The following is a 23,799-nucleotide window of genomic DNA, read 5'->3' as shown; positions in this document are numbered from 1 at the left end:
AAAACAGCTTTATTTATCTGCTGTGAAATGATGGTGTGGCTTGACAAAGGCGGGTTAAGGTAATAGAAGTCCAAAAGCTATCTAGTGTGTTCTCATTGCCAGAAAAGTGAAACCACTTCTGTAATTGTGTCGATTAATATAGAGCAATCGAAACAATCATCAAAATCGTGTGCGATTAAGAAGAGTTTGAAAACTACAACCGCAGGAGGCATAAACCTGTCCAGAACATCTAATAGTACATTAAAATGTATGTAATATTGTCCTCAACACGTTTGCAATACATACTCTTGTCATACTAATGCTTTCTGTAAAGCAATTGCTAAGCCCAGAGTATGTATTATTCCCAGGCATTTGTGGAGAACGTAGTGATAGGGGAATTTGTTGCATGACTTAAAAGCTTGTTTGCTCAGCTCCGTTCAAAGGCAGAAAGAGCAGGGATGTTTGCCTGTGTCTTGATGCATGACTGAGTTCCTGAGAATATCTTCTCATACAACAGTAAAAACATGCTCTTAGTGATATAAATTAACCTCTCCGTTGATACATTGTGCATCATGAAGCCATTAAAGGAGCACACAGCCATCCCTTATAAGAGAAGCAATGGTTTGGTTTCTCAAGCAGCATTGTTTGTGTGTGTTCATGTACTACCGATGCATTCTCCCCTAGTGGCTTCAAGATTTAACTCCCAATGCATTCTCCTGGCAACTCTGGTGTGCTCTCACTGAAATCAATGACAGCATGTTCTTTTCATGTGCGCCATGTGCCTCATTACACTGAAAACACAAACACACACCACTGGTGTAAATAAAATAATAATACGTTCCCTAATTAGGCAGGAACATCCAAATAAGTGTTCCTCCAACACTTAATAATCCATACAACTCTTTCAAATGAGGCGCACATCCACATAGGGGAAAAAAGAGATATGACAAAAAATAGTGTAACTCTGTATGCAAATAGGGGCTTAGCAGTATTGCAGGTAAGTAATGCACTCACATTTCCAAGGACATAAATGAGCTCATCATACAATATTCTTTAATTCTTCATAGCTAAAAAACATAAAAACTCAGCAGCAATGGCACAGTATCAGTCACTTACAACAGATGAAATGTACAAAAGCGTGTACAAAGTAATCAGCATAAAAACCGGCACAGGGAAGTCCACCGTCCAGCAGCAAGAGCTTCCCAATATATCCCTCTCTCAACGCGCTTCACCGGACAACCGGCTTCCTCAGGAGATGAATCAGGATTTTCTTTTGCAGCTTGCCCGAAGATATAATGCAGACCACCTTCCTTACAGCTCAACAAATCCAGAGTGGTTGCTAGAGCTGGCTGGTGGTCAGTATAATGGGTGTCAGCTTTGGAAAGCAGAAGATATGTTAGGCCAAACACACCTACTGCGCGTCTGGGAGGTTGGCTAAGAGGCAAACCAACGTGGAGGCATTCTTCTGAATCCCTCCATGCACCTTATGTAAGGTGGCAATCAGCTCTCATATGCATTAAGGTGCATAAGATAACTATAGTGTCCCTATAACTTCTTATGCATTGCCCCTATTGACAGGGTTCAACAGCGGACATTGTCAGCACCTGAATATGGCAGCGGTATGCTATTCTGCTTAACAGACCAATGTTTTTTTAAACGTCTCTGCCGAATTTAGTTATCAAACTAAATCTGGCTTTAAAAACCAGTAATAATTCTTTAAAATGACATATCTGCTACAGTTTATTTGCGTAAGAAAAAAGGGAAAGAGTTCCATTCATTTTTTGTAGGGCCTTCCAGGAAGGAGCAGAGCCAACTTTTCTACAGGATGTTCCATAAAGAATCACTCTGTTGAGCATGGGGAAGGTAGGATGGGCTTTTAAGTTTAAGTAAATGACTAGTAATTGCTTGAAGTAATTGGAGAAGTATTGCTCATTCAATAGGTTACACATCACTCATGCGCTACCTTCCTAAACCATAGTAACCCTTGTTTGCCACATGTTGTATTATCTTGTTAAGGTGCCCTCGGGTTTGCATCTGGGAAGGGAAGCAGCAAGCTCTTTACAACACCGTTAATTTGCTTCCATTTTACGTGGTTACGGAACTGTGGAAAATTCTACAGAATAAATGTGTGACACACATTCACGACTTGTAAATAAGCTGGTAATATAAATGACAATATGTAATTACATCTACTCGTGGATAAAAAGCATTAAGCCTCAATCTCCCAGTGAGGGGCCTTTTTTAATAATAGACTTCTTTGCATTTGGCATTTAATAGAAAGCCAGCTGGTGGAATTTAAGGCTGAATAAACATACATTTCCCCCCTTCTTTCCCACCGCACTGTGCAAACCATTTCCGGAGTATGGTATTTGCACGACACAAAAAACTGGAGTATTAAAATAATGGCTAACATTTCTAGTCAGTGTACTGAATCTCAGAGCACAATAGAGAGAAGTACAAATGCCACCTTCACTGATAAGTACCGTAACACCTTTATCCCTTATAAAGGACACCAAAATGTATATATATACACATATATATTTATATATATTTAACCATGAAACTGCGGAACTTATTATGCCGCTAGTCACTATGGACTCCCTGGTAGTTGCACTAAACAAGTTGAAAAAACTGATCAAATAGCAGATCAAGAAGAGAGGCTAACCCTGTAAAATAATTCTAAACACAAGAGACCTTTCATGTGAATGAGCCATTTTGTGATGTTAAAATCAGTGCAATGTATAGATACTTCTTTATGTTCCAGAAATACAGCCCTCGACTCACGACCATAAACTGTTGAGGACCTGCAAATAGATTACATGGAGACTGGGCCTCCTAACATTACTCACAATATGTTTCCTTTACTGTGAAATAGGTTGCAGGCAGCATTGATTTGCTGCACACTAGGGCCATTCATTAAAAATGTTACCTTGAGGATGAAGCTGTCGCACACGTCTACCTCCACATTCCAAGTCTATGGCTGCACACATCGTCCGGAGGCGCATACGTGTGTCCTCTGTTCGAGGTTCCCACATTTGCTGCCAACCACTGCTTCGGATATTAAGGTTTGTTTTATGTTACAAGTCCACGTTACATGAGTGAACAAAAATACGAGACCGTCTTTAATTTGAACAAAACAGTAGTCTCACCCCTTCTTTTAAAAGCAAGGGTTTTTTTAGAATACCACACGCATGAAATCATCTTAGTGTTAATCGCTTTTTATAGTGACAAAACAAAAAGCCAAGCATGGTAACTGCCATGACGTCTTTTCGATGAAGTGAAAGTAATTTAGGATTAAAGTACACTGCCACGCACACTGGGTGAAGAAAACAGAATATAGTTACAATGTACTCATAGCATAGGGCTCAGAACAGACCTCAGAGAGGTTTATCTACAGCACGTATGGCATCATGGTAGACGCAGAAGAACATGGAACAACGGCAGATGAGACCTATCCGGCCCATCTAGTGTGCCTTCTGCAATGCGTCGAACCTTAGGTCCCTGGTCCTGCCTTATCTATATGCCTATCCATTGCGTGTTTGCATTTCCTTACTGTAGTAGCCTCTACCCTGTACCCTGTTCCACTTATCTACCATCTCCACAACTGTATGATGGGGATGATGCCATTTTGAAGTGGAAAAAAACCACTGGACCAAAATAAAAAGGGTGATATGAGTAGGAAATAATAATAATAATTATTATTATTATTATTAAATTATAACAGAACCTAGTGTAACTCCTTTGAAACTGAGCTCTGCTCTCTGTCTATTATAGCTGTCGTGCATGGTAGCTTTCATGTATTTTTAAAGCAAAATAAGCAGTAATGTTATAGTCAGTAATGTTATAGACTAGAAGCCTGTGGTTTTTATAATCCTCTAAGAAACACAAACTGTAAATCAGTTTTATTGCATTTTAAATTAATGCCAAATTCTGTAGAAGAACGGAGTCGTTACTGGTTAGCAGCCAACATTTATATAGCCAAAAGGCTACGATGGAATGGGGATACATCTACACTACCTGTAGGCATCGGATGGACCAGATAGGTTTGGCCAGTGAAAGTGCTTTTGTGGCTGCTTATTGAGACATACTGGAGGTTGTATCTTCATATGTTTTTTCCCCGCCTGCCACTGTGAATTAAGTTTTCATCAATTATTTATTTTATAAAACAGAAGAATATATATCTATGGCGTGTGTCCTTACTAAAGACTAAAGATGTAATTACACATTAGTCACTTTAGCCACTCTTGGTCTAAAGATATTTAGATTACAGGCTGGATGCCCATCTGAAAATGGCTTTTGTTCTTACTGTAGCATAAAAACCTGTTTGGTATTTGGAACAAAGTAAATGAGGCAGCTGTTGGGTTTTGTCTTTAGAAACACAATTTGTGCCAGAGCTTGCTGTTTAATTATCTCTTATCTAGTATAAAAACAAAGTTATTTTCTATCATGTTCAAGGCTATCATTTCATTAGTTCCTGACACATAACTGTAACCAGTCATTCCAACGCATATGTGTGGGATTCAGATATTGTTTTAATATATGCAAACAGTTATAGTGTAACACCCTGGGTAGGTATCTGGAGTAGGAACCCGTTGTGCAGGAGAAAGCTTGGAGACAATGAAGGGGGCACCACTATGTGGTGAAACCAAGAACAGGAACCAGTTCAAATGGTAATGGGTTAAACAGAGAAAGATATAATCCAGGTCACAGTCCAGGGGTCAAGGGCAGGTGGCAGACAAGAGCAATCCGGGTCACGGTCCAAGGGTCAGAGTCAGGCAGCAGACAAGAAGTAATGCAGGTCACGGTCCAAGGGTCAGAGGCAGGCGGCAGGCAAAAGCGCTGAAGTCTCCAGAGGACCGTTGGGCAGACTAGATGGGCAGAAGGGTTCTTATTGTCACCGTCATTTTCATTCTATGTTACTCAATCCCAGCAGATCATAATGTTTGGCTTGATTAGACTATATCCTAAAACTGATTAATTTTCTATTTCCTATTGTTCAGTACTGATACCTAACAGCAAACATAAGACATTTTCACCCCCTTGTCTCATCCACCCCATGAAAATCATAATCATGATTGTTTTATTCCTTTGAAGCCACGAATACACGTGTATACACATTTATTCAAAGAAATACACGTGTGCACGCTGTGCGCCATCACAAAAGGAGTTAGCACTACACTAAGTATTGCTTTGAAAATGGAACAATATGTACAGGTTCGGTATGCATTTGTAAATACACTGCCTGGTAATAGACTCACTCAATAAAGTACCATTTCAATAGTCCATTTAAAAACGTTAGGTGCATAGAACACTGTGTGCTAGTATTTCCTACAGGAAAATATAAATGCATACTTACAAGCATATTAAATTGTGTATCAACTGTACAGTTAGATACATTTTAGTAGGTACTCTGGAAGCCGTAAAAAACTTTTTCTTAGTTAAATGACCTAAACAACAGACTCCTACAGCTCTAAAAAAAAAAGGTCTCCACCAAGGCAATTATCATTATTTAATTTAAAAGGGTGCATCTCCCCCTGGACATCAGTGCATTCTACAAGAAGCTACATCCAATCTTTAAAAAGCAATATAGAATGAACAGTAATTGCAAATAGTATAAAGCATGAGAAAAACAGCATAATGACTAGTTAATGCAGAACTGTAAAATGCCAAACCTTACTTTGTGCTGTCCTGCATACTTACTAAAACGCATATAACCAGGTCTAAAGATCCAAGCACCAGCACGTATTAGAAATTCAGACTATTTGTATGTCCGTGACAGCCATCTTTTCTCTCAATTGGTCGAAGAAGCCAACCAATTGTGATCAACCATGTTTTCCATATTTTCCTCCAATCAATATAAACAATAAACATAATAAACACAACTGAATCAAAACTGACATGTTTACTCTGTACAGGCCTCCTATGGAATATAAGGTTTGTCCTACACTCCTTTTGAGCATGTTTAGCTCAATCAGTGTCCACAAGGTGAACAGGGATTTCATTTATTTTGTTGCGTATTTGAAAGAAGAGAGTTATCTATTCTAATTTTGGGATTTGCACTTGTTACTCCTCCCTATGAACCCATTTCCCTTTCATTAAACCTTGTCCTGGAATAACACATCAAATCAGTTAAGAGATGACACATCTGCACATGCAATGACATCATCAGAAAAGGTTTGTCATGGACTGGTTTCATTCTTCTCCAAGCTAATGGCAAACTGGTTTCCCCATTTCCAGTAAAAATGTATGTTTTCACAGAGACAGACAAAACATCCAAAGGGAGCCTTAGATGTTTATCAATCAAGTGAAGGCATCAAAGAAAACAAATATCAAAAAGACACAATACACAATGAACATACAATTAAGTACAGCACAGAAATAATAAGAAGGGCTCTAATAGACCGGGGAATTTTTAGAACGATTAGAAATCTCATTAAAAAATGTATGCCATGGCAATAATATACAAACCAGACATTTTAATGAAATATTTAATATAATGTTTCATAATACCTAAATGATGAATAGTATTGTAACACAAACACAGGGTAATTTTAAATGAATCCAAGGTTAGACGAATGGTTGAAAGAAGCCATATGCACAAATTTAGCAACTCCGATGATTAGTTTTTGTCAGGAAGGGATATACACATATAAAAGAAGATAACGTTGAGCACCAACAGCAAAAAAGAGCCATGGCTACCGGAGAAAAACAAAATGTCTTGTGTCATACTTTTTCCACAAAACATGAGGGGGAGAGTGGAATATTCATGGGAATGGGTGATTAGCTGTAACTCCCTCCTGTGGCATTCTGGACACAAGCCCAATTTACAGATTTTGCATGTCTAGATATACTGGCCTGTAGGTGTAAGTTATTGCTGGCTGAGCATGGTGTGCAATGTAATCCAGTAGCATCTGTAAGGCTCGGATTTTAATCAAACGCATAAAAATCCAAAAGAATCAATGATAGAAAATGAGTAGGGCTATTATAAAACAGGTAATACTATACAGATGAACTCAGGTGCCATACCCTGCAGCTACAGGCGTTCTTCCCGAGATGTCAGCATCATGGCCTCGCATAAGGAAAAGAAAGGGAAAATATCTTGGTATCTGTCTGGGAGGCAATAAATCTAAATCAGTTCTGGAATTAACAGTGACAAGTAATGAAAAAAGAGATTCACTCCTGGATTGCATCTATCTGGATGACCCAACTTTTATTAAGTGACGGATATTTCTCTGACTAAAGCAAGAAATTAGCCATTGTTTCACCTTCACAGTGTTTGAAAGTCTAGGTGTTTCCCAAAGGCCTATGTTCCCTATGTGAAACCAGGAAGAAATTCAACTACACTGTAAATACACACACCCTGAGTTTATTTCCGTAATCTGATTACATGTGTTACGTGCTAATCTATATTTCAGTAATAAATCAATAATAGGTCAAGCCCTGGGAATTTACAGTGACTACAGACTTGTTAATGAATTGGCTGGTAAATCACACAAAACCAGAAGGAGCTCCTCAGGGGACCTCAACAGACCAGTTTGTCTCTTTAATGGTATCAGGAGTTGACCTCAGATAGATCTGACACTTTTCTTGCTAATTAATTCAAAGACATTTCCCAAAAAAAATACTTCTAGTGGTGCCATTAAAGAATTTGAAGGCTGGCACCTTCTGGCTCAGGGGGCAGGTAGAGCCAAGTGGTCCTATCGGCCCCTTGCCCCCTCCCCACACTAACACACATACATATTCACACTAACACATAATCATTCACACACACACCATTATGCTAACACATATACTTACATACTGACATACTCCCTCCCACACATACTTACACATACACACTCATGCTCACACACATACACACTCATGCTCACACACATACACATTCATGCTGAAACACACATCCAAGCTGACACACACTTTTACATAAACTTTCACTTTAAAATAGCCAAGTATGCTCCCTACAAACCCATTTCCCTTTCCTGGAATAACACATCAAATCAGTTAAGCAATGACACATCTTCACATGCAATTACATCATCAGAAAAAGTTTCTATACTGGTTTGTCATGGACTGGTTTCATTCTTCTCCAAGCTAACATAGCCAAGTATGCTCCCTCACTCACCCCCTTACCTCACCTGCAGATCTCTCTCTCACGCTGCTCGCACATGTGTGTCATCGTGTGAACAGCCTCTCTTTTACCACATTGTGACCCCGCTGCTGTTCCTGGTCATTTGTGAACAATTTTGGACCAGTGTAATAAGCAGATAAATGATAGAGTACTTCTGGAAGTAGTAGACTTGTGCATTTGGATTTCATATTTGTATATTTCATAAATTCATAGGAATCTCTGAAAAGGAGGAGAGACCCCCCAATGAAACAAACAAAAACTAAGCAAATAACCTTTTTTTTATTTTCATTGTTTTTCACTCACTTTTCTTATTCACCACCTCTCTCACTCTCACCCATTTTATTTCACACTCTCATTAAAGTTCTCTCACACTCAAATGCACTCTCTCTGAATATCTCCCTACCTTCCCCACCAACCGCTTCTGTGTTCCTGTCCTTCTCCCATGCAGCTCTGAGCAGCTATACACTAATGCACTTCAGGTTCCAAGAGCTAGGCTGAGTTACTTGTCAACGTTGTTTTGAAATTAGGGTATAGAGCATTACCAAACGTATTTCTCTCAAGCCAACTGTAGATGACACTCAGATACTAGATGCTTATAAGTGCATATAATGGCTGGAGTGTACATTTAACCAGACGTATCTCGGTCAGGTCAAAAAGTAACACATTGAAAAGGCATGACACTGAACACTTTTGCAGCCACTAAGACCACTTTATCTTGGCTACACATATTTCAAATGTGGTTCTTTTAACAACGTCTACCAGCTTATAGGAGTGATTAACCTGCCAGCATTCATAAGTTGTAACTGAGAGTGTGACACATCAACAGACCCTGTTCATTGAGATACAACTAAATATTTAAGCAATTGTCAGAATTTACATGCCTTATTATACACATTTACATTCTACAGTCTAATAAGCTGAGCCCCTTCAATAACCTCATGATCTTTATCTCTGTCATAAGAACATTTCCTACTTTCCTTCCTCGCCCCTGTGAGTCACTTTATGTGTTACCATAATAAAGAAGGGAGCATGTGCACATAGAGAGAGTAACCGCTTTCTTTTCGCCATTCAGCTGTCAACCGTCGGTAAAAGTAAACAGGTAATCAAAGTGCTGACGAACTCGGTTTCCAACAAAGCAAGGAACCATACCAAGAAATGACTTAAGTTAACACGCAATGCATTAAGTAAATATGGCCAGCCCTGGAAAAAAAATGGCATTAACTGCTGGGATAAGTGCTTGTTGCATACACAACAGCATGACCGTGATATACTGTACATACCTCCTATGTGTTCCCTTTACCATGTACATTTTTGAACAGTATTCCCCCTAGCTCTCTCACTCTCCTGCTTTTCCTGGCAGTGGGAATCATGGGTCGGTTGGGGAGATCCAAGGAGCTGTAAAATCAATGGGGCCACTGCAGCTTCCATTAGGCCACCTTGGGACGCTCTACAGCTGTGGGTGGATGGCTTTTCAGGTATGGTGAGTATGCTGGTGAAATAACTGCTTAAAGTAAAAGGGACACTCCGGCCATCATATGCATCTTCAACACATGCTTACGCTAACTGTCACCCAGCTCCAGTACTGCCTCGTGTGAAGGTTATAGGAGGTCTTATGAAACTGATCAATTAATGAAAAATACAATTAAAACAGGAGAATTGTTAAAAATATTTCTCTATTTAGTTGCAAGTATTATATCAAAAGTCAACAGGTATTTATGAAACATTTTTGAATCCTGACATTAATTGTTCTTTAGGTAAAATGCTTGACAGGTACAAATAATGACGTGAAAGTAGGAAAGTGGCTCTTGGACCCCTACACATTTCTAATGTGGCTCCCACACAATAAAAGTTTGAAAATCACTGCATTAGATCATATACTAGAGGTGGGTAAACCTCTTGGTGACATGAGCTAAGTCAGGGCCATATCAGCTTTGTCTGCTGTATAAGTATAATTTCCTTATGCATGCGCACATGGGCCAAAGTGCTGCAGAGGAGAGGACATTTTGAGCCGGCTCAATCTCCAATTGCCAATGATATATCCTACCTACCATGCTTAAGTTAATGTATCTCACCATCTCACTGCCAACATGGTTCTATACACTATTACACAGTACAAAGGCCTCACTAGAACACTACATGCACTTTAGAAGCAAGCAGTACACTACCTACGTAGAGACACTGACAATCAGACTCAATCTCCCGTGGTGATCCCGCTCCCATTGTTTTTATGACCCCACTTTCCTATCCCAGTTTTCCTATCCCAGATATAAAAGAGTCAACATCCCCACTGGACCAGTGTGTGGAGTGAGGGGGGTCTCTGCATCAAGGCCCTGTTTAAAACTGTTCCCTCACATTTGTCATATTTAGGATGACACAATTGTACAGAGAGTGCAACTCTATTGAAGAGGAATATACTTAAGGAGTCATTCAAATGCACTTATGGTTGGCTTGTCAGGGAAGAACCTCTGATCACTGGCACCATTTTGGAACTGGGTTATCATGGGCACATTCTTCTGAAGACAATACTTGCTTTTGATGTTTTACAGTTCTGACACATCTTTAAACATACCACTTTTATTAACTGGACTGTCACTACACAGTTGTTTTTCCTTGGCTATCTCAGCTTAATATGAAACTAAGAACTGCTAAGGATAAAGGTCAAAGTACACATACCATGTTTCCTGTATTAATGTTGAATACTTTTCATAAAAATGTAAAGAAATACCTAATAACATTGTATAACCAAATTAGGGTCTATTCACCAGATATTTGCGTAGTTAGACTAGTTAAGGCTTTACCCAGGTGAGATCATGATTCCTTGTTTTGTTGTATGTACATATTGGTCATTGAACAGCACCTTAAATCTGATGTTCTTTAGGATGTACTCCTTTTTTTTGAGTATTTTCCACATTTTGTTCGGAACTAGCTGACCACCACTAATTCATGTCCTGGACAATAGTTTCATACTTCTTGCAAAGCTACACGATGTCCTCATTTGCCCGGTTAATCATATTGGTCAGTTTCAGTTTTTTTTGCTGTTCTTTGCTTTCTTTCATTTCCTGGAGATAGTGTCTTACTCTGCTGACTTCCTTTTGAGGCGATCACTAATCAACTGACTATTATTCACCTTTAACCTGGCCTCTTGTAACTGTCTTTGTTTACAATTTTCTTTTTCTTTTCCAAGTATTTAGAGCTTTACAACCACAAGGGATTCTGGGTAGGCGCATGCAAGCAAGGTCAACGATGATCACCTTTTACCTCTATATAGTATAAAGTGGATATAGAGGCAAAAGGTGATTATTGTTGACCTTATTTGCATGTGCCTACCCAGAATCCCTTGTGGTTGTGGCAGCACCATGAGATTTCTGAGGGAAAAATAAGCTTGTCTACCTTTGATCATGTCATACAAGGATTGAGTTTGAGCCACAGCATCACCTGCTGACCTGAACTGTAATTCTACCCTTGATGTTACTTGGTTCTCTGTCTTTCTGTTTTTACAAGTAAAGTTATCATGTTTTGTCTGGCTCTCCAATAAGGTGCGACACAAGTTGAGATTTAATGCTGTTCTTTCTCCCAAAGCCATAACTTTACTTCATTAGAAATCTCCAGCATTTTTGTCAGAGGATTGAACTCTCGCTCTTTGTTTTCCAACAAAATTTGTTTCTCATCTATCTTCCTGGCTGCTGCTTCTTTCTATTCTGTGGTTTTATGCTTGACCCCTTTCAGGCTGTGGTGTCAGTTTTGGCACTGTTTCTTTTAGTTGTGGTTTGGCCTTCTTTGTTACCATTATCATGTGGTTAGTTCTATCCAAGTCTTTTCTATGTTGCTTGGTTATGGTATAGATCTGTAAAAGATCCCCTCTTAAAATGTCCTGTTGCTGTAGTTGCTAAGATTGCACATCTTCCTTCAGCACTTTGAACCCCCTCTTGGTACTTTTGTGGTTGCCTGCTTTCTTCTAGCGAATTGGTTCTCCCCCCCAGATTCTCAGCTTTTGGGATTTGTTCACACTCTAGTGTACAGTCTAGTGTATGATGATGATATTTTTTTTTTAGTTTCCTTTAGGTCATAATTATATTTTGGTAGCTCCTGCCTCAGCCTTGAGACATCTTTGCTGGTTCAATCTGCCTGACCAGCTTTGGGATCCTTTCTTGTTGTTCCAGTTCTCAAAATCTTGCAAAAGTTGTACCTGATTCCTGGCAGCTTTTCATTCTCTTAAACAAAGTATAATTTACCTTCAGCTTAGCTACACTGGCTCTAGGGATTTTTTTGTAAATGAGAACAACTCATCCAAGCATTTTAACTTCTTTTAATCCAATGTTTTTATTGCATATGCCCTAAGGAAGGTTCGGCAATAGTCAGTACATAACGTACTTTCTAACTTCAAAAGATCCGACTCAACATCACAGAATAACCCTCTACCCATGTTGACCCAATCCATATCAGCAACCTACTTAAGAGAAATAAAACTGGCATCAAAAATCGTGCTGTTTACTTGGTGCATTGCTGCCAAATATTTTAATTAGTTTTGTGCCACCTGAGGTCAAATGGTAATCTACACTTGAATATGACAAATAATTTAATTTAAAAGGACATTAACATAAAATAGAGGTCACAAATATAAAGTACTTTGAGCAAACGTATTTCAATATATATATATATATATATATATATATATGTATTAATGGTAAATAATGGCTGCCAAGTAATCAAACATTTATAATTCTCTTAGTTGACCGATGATGACACTTGACTTGATTGGTGCAGACAGGTAAGTCTTATGAAAAAGAACAACTCTGTATTTGCTTGGAGAGTTTTCCATACCGTAGGTATTTTTTAATGCAGCAGAGATTGGGGTGATACAGAGCTCTTATTACAGCCGATTTCAATAAGGAAATCTGGTGAATCGAGGTATAACCAGTAGATATTCAACTATACTAACACTGCAGTAACCTTGATCAATGTTTCTTCTAAAACTCAGGTAGAAGCCCACATTTAAGTGAATCAAGCTCGTTTCTAGCTCCTGAAACATTTGAACAGCAAATTAGTTTTATGATTTTCTCTTTGTCTGTGGATTAACGGTCGCATGCTTTTTTAAGCTTGTAATACACTGGCACCATCCACGTAGCATACTTATTACAAAATTGTATTTGCAAGCAATGACTCAGAGACTTAAGCACATCATTTTACATTAAATAACTGAACCATAGTACTTAACATTTAAAGAGCACCTCAAGGAAAACTACTAAAGAACACATTTACTTAACTACAGTACACATTGATACCTATACATATAATGTATGCACACGCTAAATCTACTTACTTTAAATGTATATGAATATTTTGTACGGATTCATTTAGTAATTAATAAAAAGTTAGCCCTTTGATTTAATAAAAGAAAATAAAATTTTGAACGCTCTTTGCTGATTTTTTTGGGGTTACTTGGTGTTCCAAGATTAAATTTGATTGTCTTTGGAAAAATAGGTAAGAAATTGGGGTAAGAAAAGCATCTATAAAAGCAGTTGAAGTGTTGTAAGATGTTACAATAACTTCTATAAAACCCAGCTACTTCTCTGTACTTTTTTTTAGGCATTTGGACTCATAGCTGAGTGATTCCGTGTTGGACCACAATCTTTCACTTCTGTAATTACAATAATAATAGCACTCTTGCATTTACTAAAAACCGATATAGTACATTCTCAAACGTCAACCTTCATTCATTCCTGGTAAAAACAAAGGTATTTGTTACATCAGGTGCACTGACAGACGGACCACATTTCTGGTCTGCTTTCAGTTTTAGCAAGACAGTTCCAGCCAAGGAAGAAAATCTGGTGCAACTGAAAAGGTAAACTGAGTTTTCTCAAACATCTCACTGCCGCCTACTAATAGTTGCGGCTTCTACAAGATAAGCTAAAGTTATTTTTCAAGTTTAGTGGCACATTAAATTTCATGTTCATCAGCTATTTTAAGTCTGCCATTTACAAAGATTGAGAAGACGCATTAGGGCAGAACTATCTCTGTCTGTACAAATAGTGATTTTTTTTAAAGCAATCAATTATTCTAGGTTACTAGTGTCAAGAAGTTAAGTAATTTCCAAACTAATATATATCTGTGTTTACAAACAATAAGAAAGCCAAACCTTCATCATATGAGCATAGATTGTAAGCTTGCGAGCAGGGCTCTCTCCACCTAATGTATCGGTTTATCTTAGTCTGTCAATTCTAGTCTTGTCATATCCCTCGAATATATGCATTGTATTAAGCGCTGCGCAAATTGTTGGCGCTATATACAAGATAATAATAATTATCAGGTGGTATCAGTCCACCTCACTTGGCAAGTACTGAATGTATCAGCAGACCAAAGTCAGGTGAGACGGTGCTCACAATAACACTATAATGATGTGATAGACATCAATAAATAAGTGAAACAGTGAAAAAACCTATGTAATGTGATTTACAGAATAAAATGGTCACTATACTGTATAGGTTTTACAGACCTTCTGCTCTCATGATCTGCATGGTTATTCTTACTCATTTTTCATGCTCATTGTTGAGTTGCCTGAGTTCAGGCAGTATATATAAGGGTGAACGAAGAGAAGGCATTAGAGATTGGTGCATCTATCAGTCTTAGCCTCTACGGGATGAACATTCAAATTAAACATCCTCAAAACAATTAAACTGGTTGGCAAACAAAAATCACAAACTGTTGGTCGTTTTAATACATGAATGCATTTATGCTTAAATCTTTTTTATTTTCTGTATTTTCCATGCTTACATTGCACTGTTTAGAAAGCATTACTTATAATTTAATTGCAGTTGTTCCATTAATTAGTTAAGTTAACCACTCCAAACACACTTTTATCTAATCATTTCCCTGCAGTTGAGCAGGAACTTGAAAACAAAATGTGCAGCCTGGCCAAGTATTCATTGCCAACAATCTGGCTTTGTTGAAGTTGTCGCTGTTATCAGAGGTGTGGTTGACGGTAAAAACAAGTTTTTTTTGTTTTTATCTATTCTGTATTCGTCCATGTCTCAAGTATGGTACACCATGAATATATTAGGGACTTCTGAACGTCTGCTGGGAGTTATTTACACAATATTATAATTATAGTTTAAGGCATTGGGTTCTTCTGCTCTACCACTCAATAGAAGTATTCTATGAAATCAGTTACCAAAATAAGGAGCAGCTCTGTTGTCCTACTTCATCTCCACCAAGGGTATTTTGTGATCTAAAGACTGAAGCTTTTTTGTCATGTTATTGTATGTGCTTCCTGATCACTGATGATCAGTGGCAAGGCAGTTCTTTGCCCTGGGAACCGGTAGTTTTCATTAAGACATACTATTACATCCTAGTGGTTGTTCTTTCAGGATGTAACAGTACGTGCCAAGGTTAGAATGGGGTTAGCAAGACCTCATAAGATGTGGTCATTGAGAAAACAAAAACAGCAAAGTGAAATAATAAAACTGAAATATCAACAATAATCAGGAAACCTAGCATTGCATTGAAACACGCAGCAGCATCTGTCCTCCGTGCCTGTGCTTCCAAAATTTATGGTATTCTAAAAACTTTGAGGACAATTGAGTTACCTTATTACTTTCAGAATTTCTCATGCCGGCCATCTTGGCTCTCCTTCCATGAAAAAATTGTGTCAGGCCTGACCCTTCCTAATGTAGAATTCCAGATTTGGCAAATAAACCACATATGTTTTCATCAATGTAAAATACATTTCCATAATTTTAACTCAAATAATAAACGGAAAACTCAGTTCTTTCCAACTCATTAACAGGGATTTACACTTTGGGCTAATGTATTGCTCAATTTAGAGAAATTCCTACAAAGGGTGTGAATTAGGGAATAAAGGTTGAGTTAATAGTTAAAAAATCTCCCTACTTGTCATGAACGTTCTCACCTTTGCTTTAGATTACAACATAAGAAGTACGTGTAAGAGGTATCATTTCATAGACTATTTTAGAAGCAAATGTATTGTAACCAAGGTGAGCTAAACATAATTGACTATTTTCTCAAAATGACTTGAAAACAATGTAATTACCCACAGTTGAGAGAATATGCTCTCACAAAAAAAACCCAGGTAAAATAACCATTAAAGCGGTGGTATAATGTCCATATTGACCCAGTAATGTGGACTGCATATTAAAATATTCTATACTTTTACTAAAATGCTGCAGCTCTTACCCACTGTCAGGTTTTTGCACCCACTGGCTGGAAAAAGTTCTAATTTAAATTAATTATAGTGCTTTCTCCATACGTGGAGAACCTCTCAAGAGAGCCAGCTAGAGGTGGTATTCCGCTTGCGCATCTCCAGCAAACCAAGGAACAGGGAAGGTGGGAGTACAAATCCATAATGGGATCCTGCAGTAAAGGTGACATTCAGTTGTCAAACTCCATTAAATACATATGATCACTGGAGTAGCTCTTTAAATACAATATATTTAGTTTAAAAGTACACCTAATGGGTCTGCAGGAGCCTATGGCTGTGCCAGCAACAATAAATACTAACTTAACAAGAGAACAGATGTAACTTAATGGGGTGGAATAATCAGATACTGAGAATATATTATTATTATTAATAATTGATTTGTGAATATATTTGGACAGGATCAAATGGTGGTAAGAGCCTCACTTACATTATACCGTAAGTTACCTTTCCCCATGGTATATACATTATAGTGGGTAGGACTACATAATGTTAAAGTATTATTATTATTGCCTTACTAATGGATCCATGGGACCCAATAAACATAATCCTAGCGCATCCCTTGTATTAACTATAGTTCAACTGAGTCTGACGCCAAACAAGTTTTATATATATTCTATTTTTTTGTATATTTTATTCATGTCTTTAAATTTTTTTAAAAAAAATATTGTATGTATTGCAAAAATATATGTATTACCAAATATTTTTTAATCCAACATTATATCCAACATGTTTATAGTAAGAGCGTTTAAGCTAGCGTTTAAAATGTTGGGCCTAAACACTACACGCCACAGATAACGGCCTTAAGCCCATGGCCAACCCAATGGTGCCGGCCATATCACCATTCCACAATGTATGTTCTGCCCTAAGGCACTATTAGCTCTGAGTGACCCACACAGAGCCCATGTCTGGCAACATCCTCTTGGAAGTGTCTCCTGTTTGCATAACCTTATTTGCTAAATAAGTCTGTCAATGCAATGGTACAGCAAAACATATTATCTAACTGAATATAACCCACGTCTCAGCTTGCTGGTTTAGAACATGCCTTTTAGGTATGAAGAAAACAATTAAAAAAATTTACATATCCCACCAACAGATGAGCCTAATCCTGTACCAGCCTCCAAGGAGAACTCGTTTGTTTAATAGCTCTGTGTAACGGAAGCTCTATAAATGCTTTCTCTTATGTGATTATCTAATAGAATAATAAATGGTCCCCATGATTTGTAAAAAGCCATAGCTGTTTTACTGCATTTTTTTGTAATTTTAAGGCGAAACCACCCTCATTCAGAGATGTAGACTTTCAAGTCAGGTTTATAGACAGTTTGAAGATGAAGTGATACGGCTCCAGATCAGGTTTAGCAAGCACCGTATTATATTGTATTTATTGTGTTGGCTACTCCACCTACAAACATATCAACATAAGAATGGGGTGTTTTTACAAGATTTTTTCTATGGCACCCATCCTGTTGGAACTTCCACATAGCATTACAGGTTAGTGTTTTTACTGTGTGCCAAGCTCCGTGGCATATGTACCTATATGCACCGTATAAACCACAAATCTTAACGCAAATCTAACCCTCAGGGAACACAATAAAAAAAAATCTCAAAATATAAAATAATAAATTAATAATTTAAAATCTATCTTTATTTCAATATGTTTTTTTTAAGTAACTTTCCCAACAGTTCATAAACTCCAAGTTGGTCTGGTACGCGATACTTGCGTGCGCGATTGAGATTTCTTTATGTGACATCTGGCTTACAAAAAGGACAACTATAGAAACAAAATCCTTACTTACAGCATATAGCTCCATTTCAAAAGAAATGTTCTACCTGTCAGCCTTGGTGGAAACACATCAAATAAACTAAAAAGGCATACTTCAAGGTATGTAAGATGGAGGATACACTATATTAATTATAATAATAATTATATATATTTTTAGAGAAAAGGTGAATAGTCTACTAATGGTTTGAACAGCCTTAGACCTGATGTAGGAAGAGGGCTAGCTCCCCTAACTGTGACCATTAGGTTAAATGAAGGGGTTTGTTGGTCCCATATAATAATTAATAGTTTTAATGAAGATTTTAGCTCTTTTCATTAGCCTTTGCTTCTGAAAATGGTAGCGCAGACACAATATCTCTCATCTCTGGCCTGGTAAGAAATCCGCCTCTTCAACATATAGAGAAAAATTTAAACACATACGCTAGCCGAGCAAATGTTATTATATCGCTTAGTGTTTCCTGAGTATCCGTGCCTGTCCCAGAAATTCAGCCAGATGTATGCATAGCATATAAACAAATGAAAGGACTGTGAAAATAAAGATATCAAAACACCTTTACAACACAGGACTCTAAGCGCGGCGCCAGACTTAGTTATAAAACAAAGAACATAAGACAAGTTATTTATGCGGCTGCGTGAGAAAAAAAAAAAGAAAGAAAAACAGATATATCAGTATTCAACTGGCTTCTCATCAGCAGGAAACACATTGTTCTTCAACGTTTGTTATTCAATTTTAGAATAACAGTAGAATGTACAGTTAGTCCAACGATCAGTTGGTTCCATGCTTTCAGTTCAACCATAAATCTGGTAATCATTTTTAGTACATTTTTATCTGCATTAACATCCCGGTCTCCATCAACAGCTTGGCCACAATGCAACAAAAGGTATATTCACTAACCAGGGAGTTTGCAGGAGAGTCATACATGTTCACTCCCTACTGGGCACAATGCCATTGAGCTTCTGCTGCAAGAAGTATTGACCTGGGCTTAGTTAACGATGAAGATGAACTCATGTACATGCCAGTTAAGTGATTACACCTCACTGATCTATATATTGAAGCGCCCGTTACCCAGAGCCACAGTTCCGAAGACGCTGAAGAGTGCACTATTAAATAGGGTTTTATATATTTTGATCATGGCATCATAAAAATAAAGTTCTCTATTACATTTGTGGAACATTTTTAACAGTTATTTGATGGAAAATGACTTTAGTGTGAAGTGTCATAGAGCTATTAATAACTGTGGTCAAGTATGGAAACTATATACATGATTTAAAAAAGCAGTGTTGCTTCAAACAAATGAGAAACAAAATACTAGTTCTGGACAGGAATCCAATATAATCCTGCACTTAGTTCACCCGATGATCCTCTCTCTAAAATCATATTCAGGCTTACATTCATGTTATATTTTTAACCACGGGCCTTTTAAAAATGGAGAAGTCGCCACAATCATGTTAAGAAAAATGTTAACTTCATCATCTTAGCTACCTCCTGATTTTGGAATTAAAATGAAAAATAAGCAGCACGTTGTACTTTACCAGACAGGGCTAAGTAAGCTGTCTTGTCACTCATACATCAGGAATTTATCATACATACATACATAAATACATAAATAATATAAAGTAAAAAAAGAATTAGCATGTTGTGCAGAAAGGATTTGCTGTTATATTAGATTTATCTTGTCTTTATCTCCTAATATTTCCTGTTCAAGGAATTATCATTCAAAGCACGTAGAATCCTGTACAGTGTGTTTGAAAGAAATGCTGATAGCACATATATTGTTTTATATGCTGTACAAACACACGCTCTTTAAGGGTAAGGCTACATTTTAAAGCAAACCAAACGTCCAAACATATACAACATGGCGGGCAACATGCATTTTGAGCAAAAACTGAAATTCCCCCCCACATAAATCAGACCACTTATACTCAGAAACATGGGATAAGTTGGAACCATTATCAACCACTCCTCTGTACTTTGGTTTATCATCATCTGTATGTGATAAGTATATGTAAACCCCATAACCAGTGTAAAGATATAACCTACATGTTTTGAGCTATTGAAATGCACGAATCCTTCAAGCTATACATTTTTTTCACACCTCTTAATGCAACTGTAGCACAACCAGTGATCAATGACGAATGCATTTTTAGCCCTTGCGTGCATGTGGGCTGAAAGGAACATAATAGCCCCTAAGCCTGAATGTGCAAAGTTCTTACTTCATTAGAAACATGTTTAACCTGTTCTAGGTGGGACTTTTAAAAGAACACGAAACAAAAAATAACTACAAAATAATGCACATTGTCATATAGACTATTGTTTATTATTGGTATTTTTATTTATATAGCGTCATTATTTTACGCAGGACTGCTAACAATACATGTATTTAAGGTGAATGATGAGACTAGAACTGGCAGACTAAGACAAACTGATACATTATGTGAAGGGTCCTGTTCACATACTAATAAATACTAATAAAAGGAACTAGGCAAAATGCATCACTTCTTTTTCAATGGATTTTGGTCTGCAGACCACAGACCAATATCCTTTAACCTAGATTGTTGTGATAACATTTTGATTTGTCAAATTAAGCCTGAGATCCAAAGTGTGGAAACCAAACCGTATGAGATACTGATCTACAATATTAATGAAACAAGTACGGGGTAATACCGGTCCGGTGGGAAGAGAAGGAGCTTCAAGGATTATGTTTGGTAACTGTCTGGTAACTTCTGGAGGTCTTGCTGAAAGGATGAAATTCATAAAGTTGTATAGAATGCAAGCCACAAATATGTGTAATTTTTACAGAGCAGCCCCTCGCACATCAGTGGTATTTTATAGGATGATTTTGTAGATATGTGTGAAATCCTGGAGAATGTTCCTTCAGGAAATTGTGATGTTCCATAACAGACTCCACAGGAAAAACAACCCATTAGAGAAACGTCTCCTTTCAAGGTTCCAGCTACTGAAATACATTTCAGGTTATGAGATATCCTGATATAGCCTGAATAATTTAATGACAGCATGAAACATTACATTTTTATCGAACAACTTTTCAACGGAACTGTATGCCGTTTATGTTTATACCTTCTGTACCTTAAATCTTAATAACAGAATGAAACAAAAATCCACCACTCGTTGGTGGGAATTGTTTCTGTTATTGAAAGATAAGCTAACTATATTTACTAGAATACAGTAAAATTCAGTATTGATTCAGTATGATTTATTTTGGATAAGACTTTTATTACCGGAAGAGGCCTATTAAGTGCTTATATTCCAAGTGATATGAGTACAACATCACAGCAGCCAATGTTCTGCAAAAAATATCTTCATAGCAGCTGCATGGCTGCCCTTATTTTGGGATCTTTGCAGAAGTCGACCCTAATTGCGATTTACATAGAAACATCTATATTTTTTTCTAAATGAGGAGAACAAACTTAAAACAAACAACCTAAAACCATCTCCAGTACAATAATGTGCAGATACCCAGCAATCAGCCTTTTAAAAAAAATACTATTTAATGGGTGAATAATCGTTCACGCACCAAAGCCACAAGTCTAACCGTTCAATTGGATTGCTACAAGTAGACAAATATTTCATCTCAGATGCCATGGCCTGTGAATTTGAGTGGTTCTCCAAAAAGCAAAGATACGATGAGCTACAAGTTATGTGTCATACAAGGACTGGTTACATTACATGGGCAATAAGGATGCCAGGCACTGCCTGGAAACTCAGACATCTGAGACCATAGATTTAGTAGGTGTGTTATGCACGCCCATGTGAAACATTGTCACATTGTGGCATCTGGTGAGAAAAGCAACCGAGAGAATCATCCAGAAAACTCTGGATGGGCCAGTTTAACTGAGAAAACCTGTGTTAACTTCTAAAGTACAAGTTGCCTTCTCAAACGTTTGTGGACAAAAATAAATTTGACTCCCTTTGTAGTTTATTGGCACTTTATGAGACCATATTAAGTACTAGAATAAACGGCAGAAAAGGCAAAAAGCATTCCATGAAAATATCAGCACCACCTGTTTCATAGCATACACAATTTCCAGTAGGATGTGGAGGCTACAATGAAGCACCTCTTTGGCCTTCATGCCTCCTACATACAGTAATATGTGTTGAGATGAAAGCACGCTGTGCAGAAGCAGATGCCAGTTGTGAAGTAGATTTGTATTTTTGCTTTCCACAAAGTGGCTGTCCTAGGGAGCAGGAGGTCAAATGCCCCACGGGCCAGTCCAAAATTGTTCACAATGGGCCAGTCCAACCACAATGTTAAGCGGCCCCACTGTAAATGAGGTTGAACGCATGAGAGAGAAAGCTGCAGGTGAGGTAAGGGTGTCAGACTAAGTGAGTAAAAGAGTGAGGGTAAGAGAGGTAGTATGTATGTATTATTATAGAGTGAGATTGTGTGAGCATGTATATGTGTCAGCATGGATGTGTATGTGTAAGTGTGTGAGCATGAATGTGCACGTGTAAATGTGTGCAAGCATGAATGTGTTAGTGTGTGTTTTAGCTTGAGGGTATGTGTGTGTGTTAGCATGTGCATGAATGTTTGTGGAAATGTGAGAATGTGTTTAAAAATGTGTGCCAGGGTGTATGTGAGTTACCAGAGAGGAGGCAAGGGCCCGATTTCTAACCAATCCTGAGAGCAGCACGTTATATTACACACTCCTTGTCTATGGATTTTTAAACATTTATGATGGTAGTTAAATATAGTGTGCAGTCAATGCATTTTAAATCTGTTTCAAAATACTGTAGCACTCTGCTGTCTCCACACAGTATGTGCAATCATAAGTGCATGTCGCGTACACGGTGTGAGTGTTGGTTTAAGTGTACTTAATGGGAGAAACTCCATTTTACAACCTTATTCAGATATTGTGGGAACAAAGTCCAGAACGAACAGCAACGGAACTTATGTGTTTATGTATGTTAATGTTTGGAGTTATTACATAGAACCATTACTGCTAATTACTCTTAACATACACATATTATACATTTTACCGAGTAACATTGTTTAACTCCTTCCTAATTGCTTCCTCTGGACCAGTGTTGTCCAACTTTTTAATATCAAGGGCTAGATATTGTTCTGCACATTTCATGAGATTTTACATAGTACCACACATCTTACATGGGTTTTAGCCGACTGGGGATCTTAAAACGTTAAAGAGATCCTACTGGGTCTCCTTTGGAGAAAACATTGTTCCAGAATTATATTGGTTAAGGTGACATCACAGCAGCTTGAGCCAGTAGATATTTACAGGACGCTCTCAGGAGAGGAACAACAAATCTTTATAGTAATGTTTAGGGGTAGATAGACATGTTTTACTAGAACCTGGAACCCCTTTAGCATAATGGTTTAAGATAATTCAATGAGATCTCTCTTGACATATTTTGAATTGATGGGTCTTAAGGTAAAATTAAATGGGAGGTTCTAATCTTAAACTAATTACCAGCTTTAGATTGTATCACCATTTTAATAAGGAAATTGAATATATCTGTAATGGTCCAAACGAAGATGGAATCAAAGTTGATATTTTTTATTGTACCAATATAACATGTTAGGCTATTTAAGGACTTAACAGTATTACAAACTGAATCACTCAAGCAGGAATTTTACCTGTCATACCCGCAGTATCTTCCATAGCAGGGATTTGACCACCATATATAACAGTATGTGAACCCCTAGGCTAATCATGTCAACA

At 37.6% G+C, this 23,799-nt stretch overlaps 1 protein-coding gene across 1 annotated transcript in view; it reads right to left on the bottom strand.

Annotated features, from left to right (window-relative positions):
- The window catches only part of PIP5K1B (phosphatidylinositol-4-phosphate 5-kinase type 1 beta), a 70,299-nt gene that overhangs the window by 43,908 nt on the left and 2,592 nt on the right, over positions 1-23,799 (bottom strand). The window lies entirely within an intron of this gene.

The sequence above is a fragment of the Spea bombifrons genome, chromosome 1 (assembly GCF_027358695.1).
Source record: "Spea bombifrons isolate aSpeBom1 chromosome 1, aSpeBom1.2.pri, whole genome shotgun sequence".
Taxonomy (NCBI): domain Eukaryota; kingdom Metazoa; phylum Chordata; class Amphibia; order Anura; family Pelobatidae; genus Spea; species Spea bombifrons.
The sequence above is the reverse complement of the archived record's forward strand: the minus strand, read 5'-3'. Positions and strand labels throughout refer to the sequence as shown.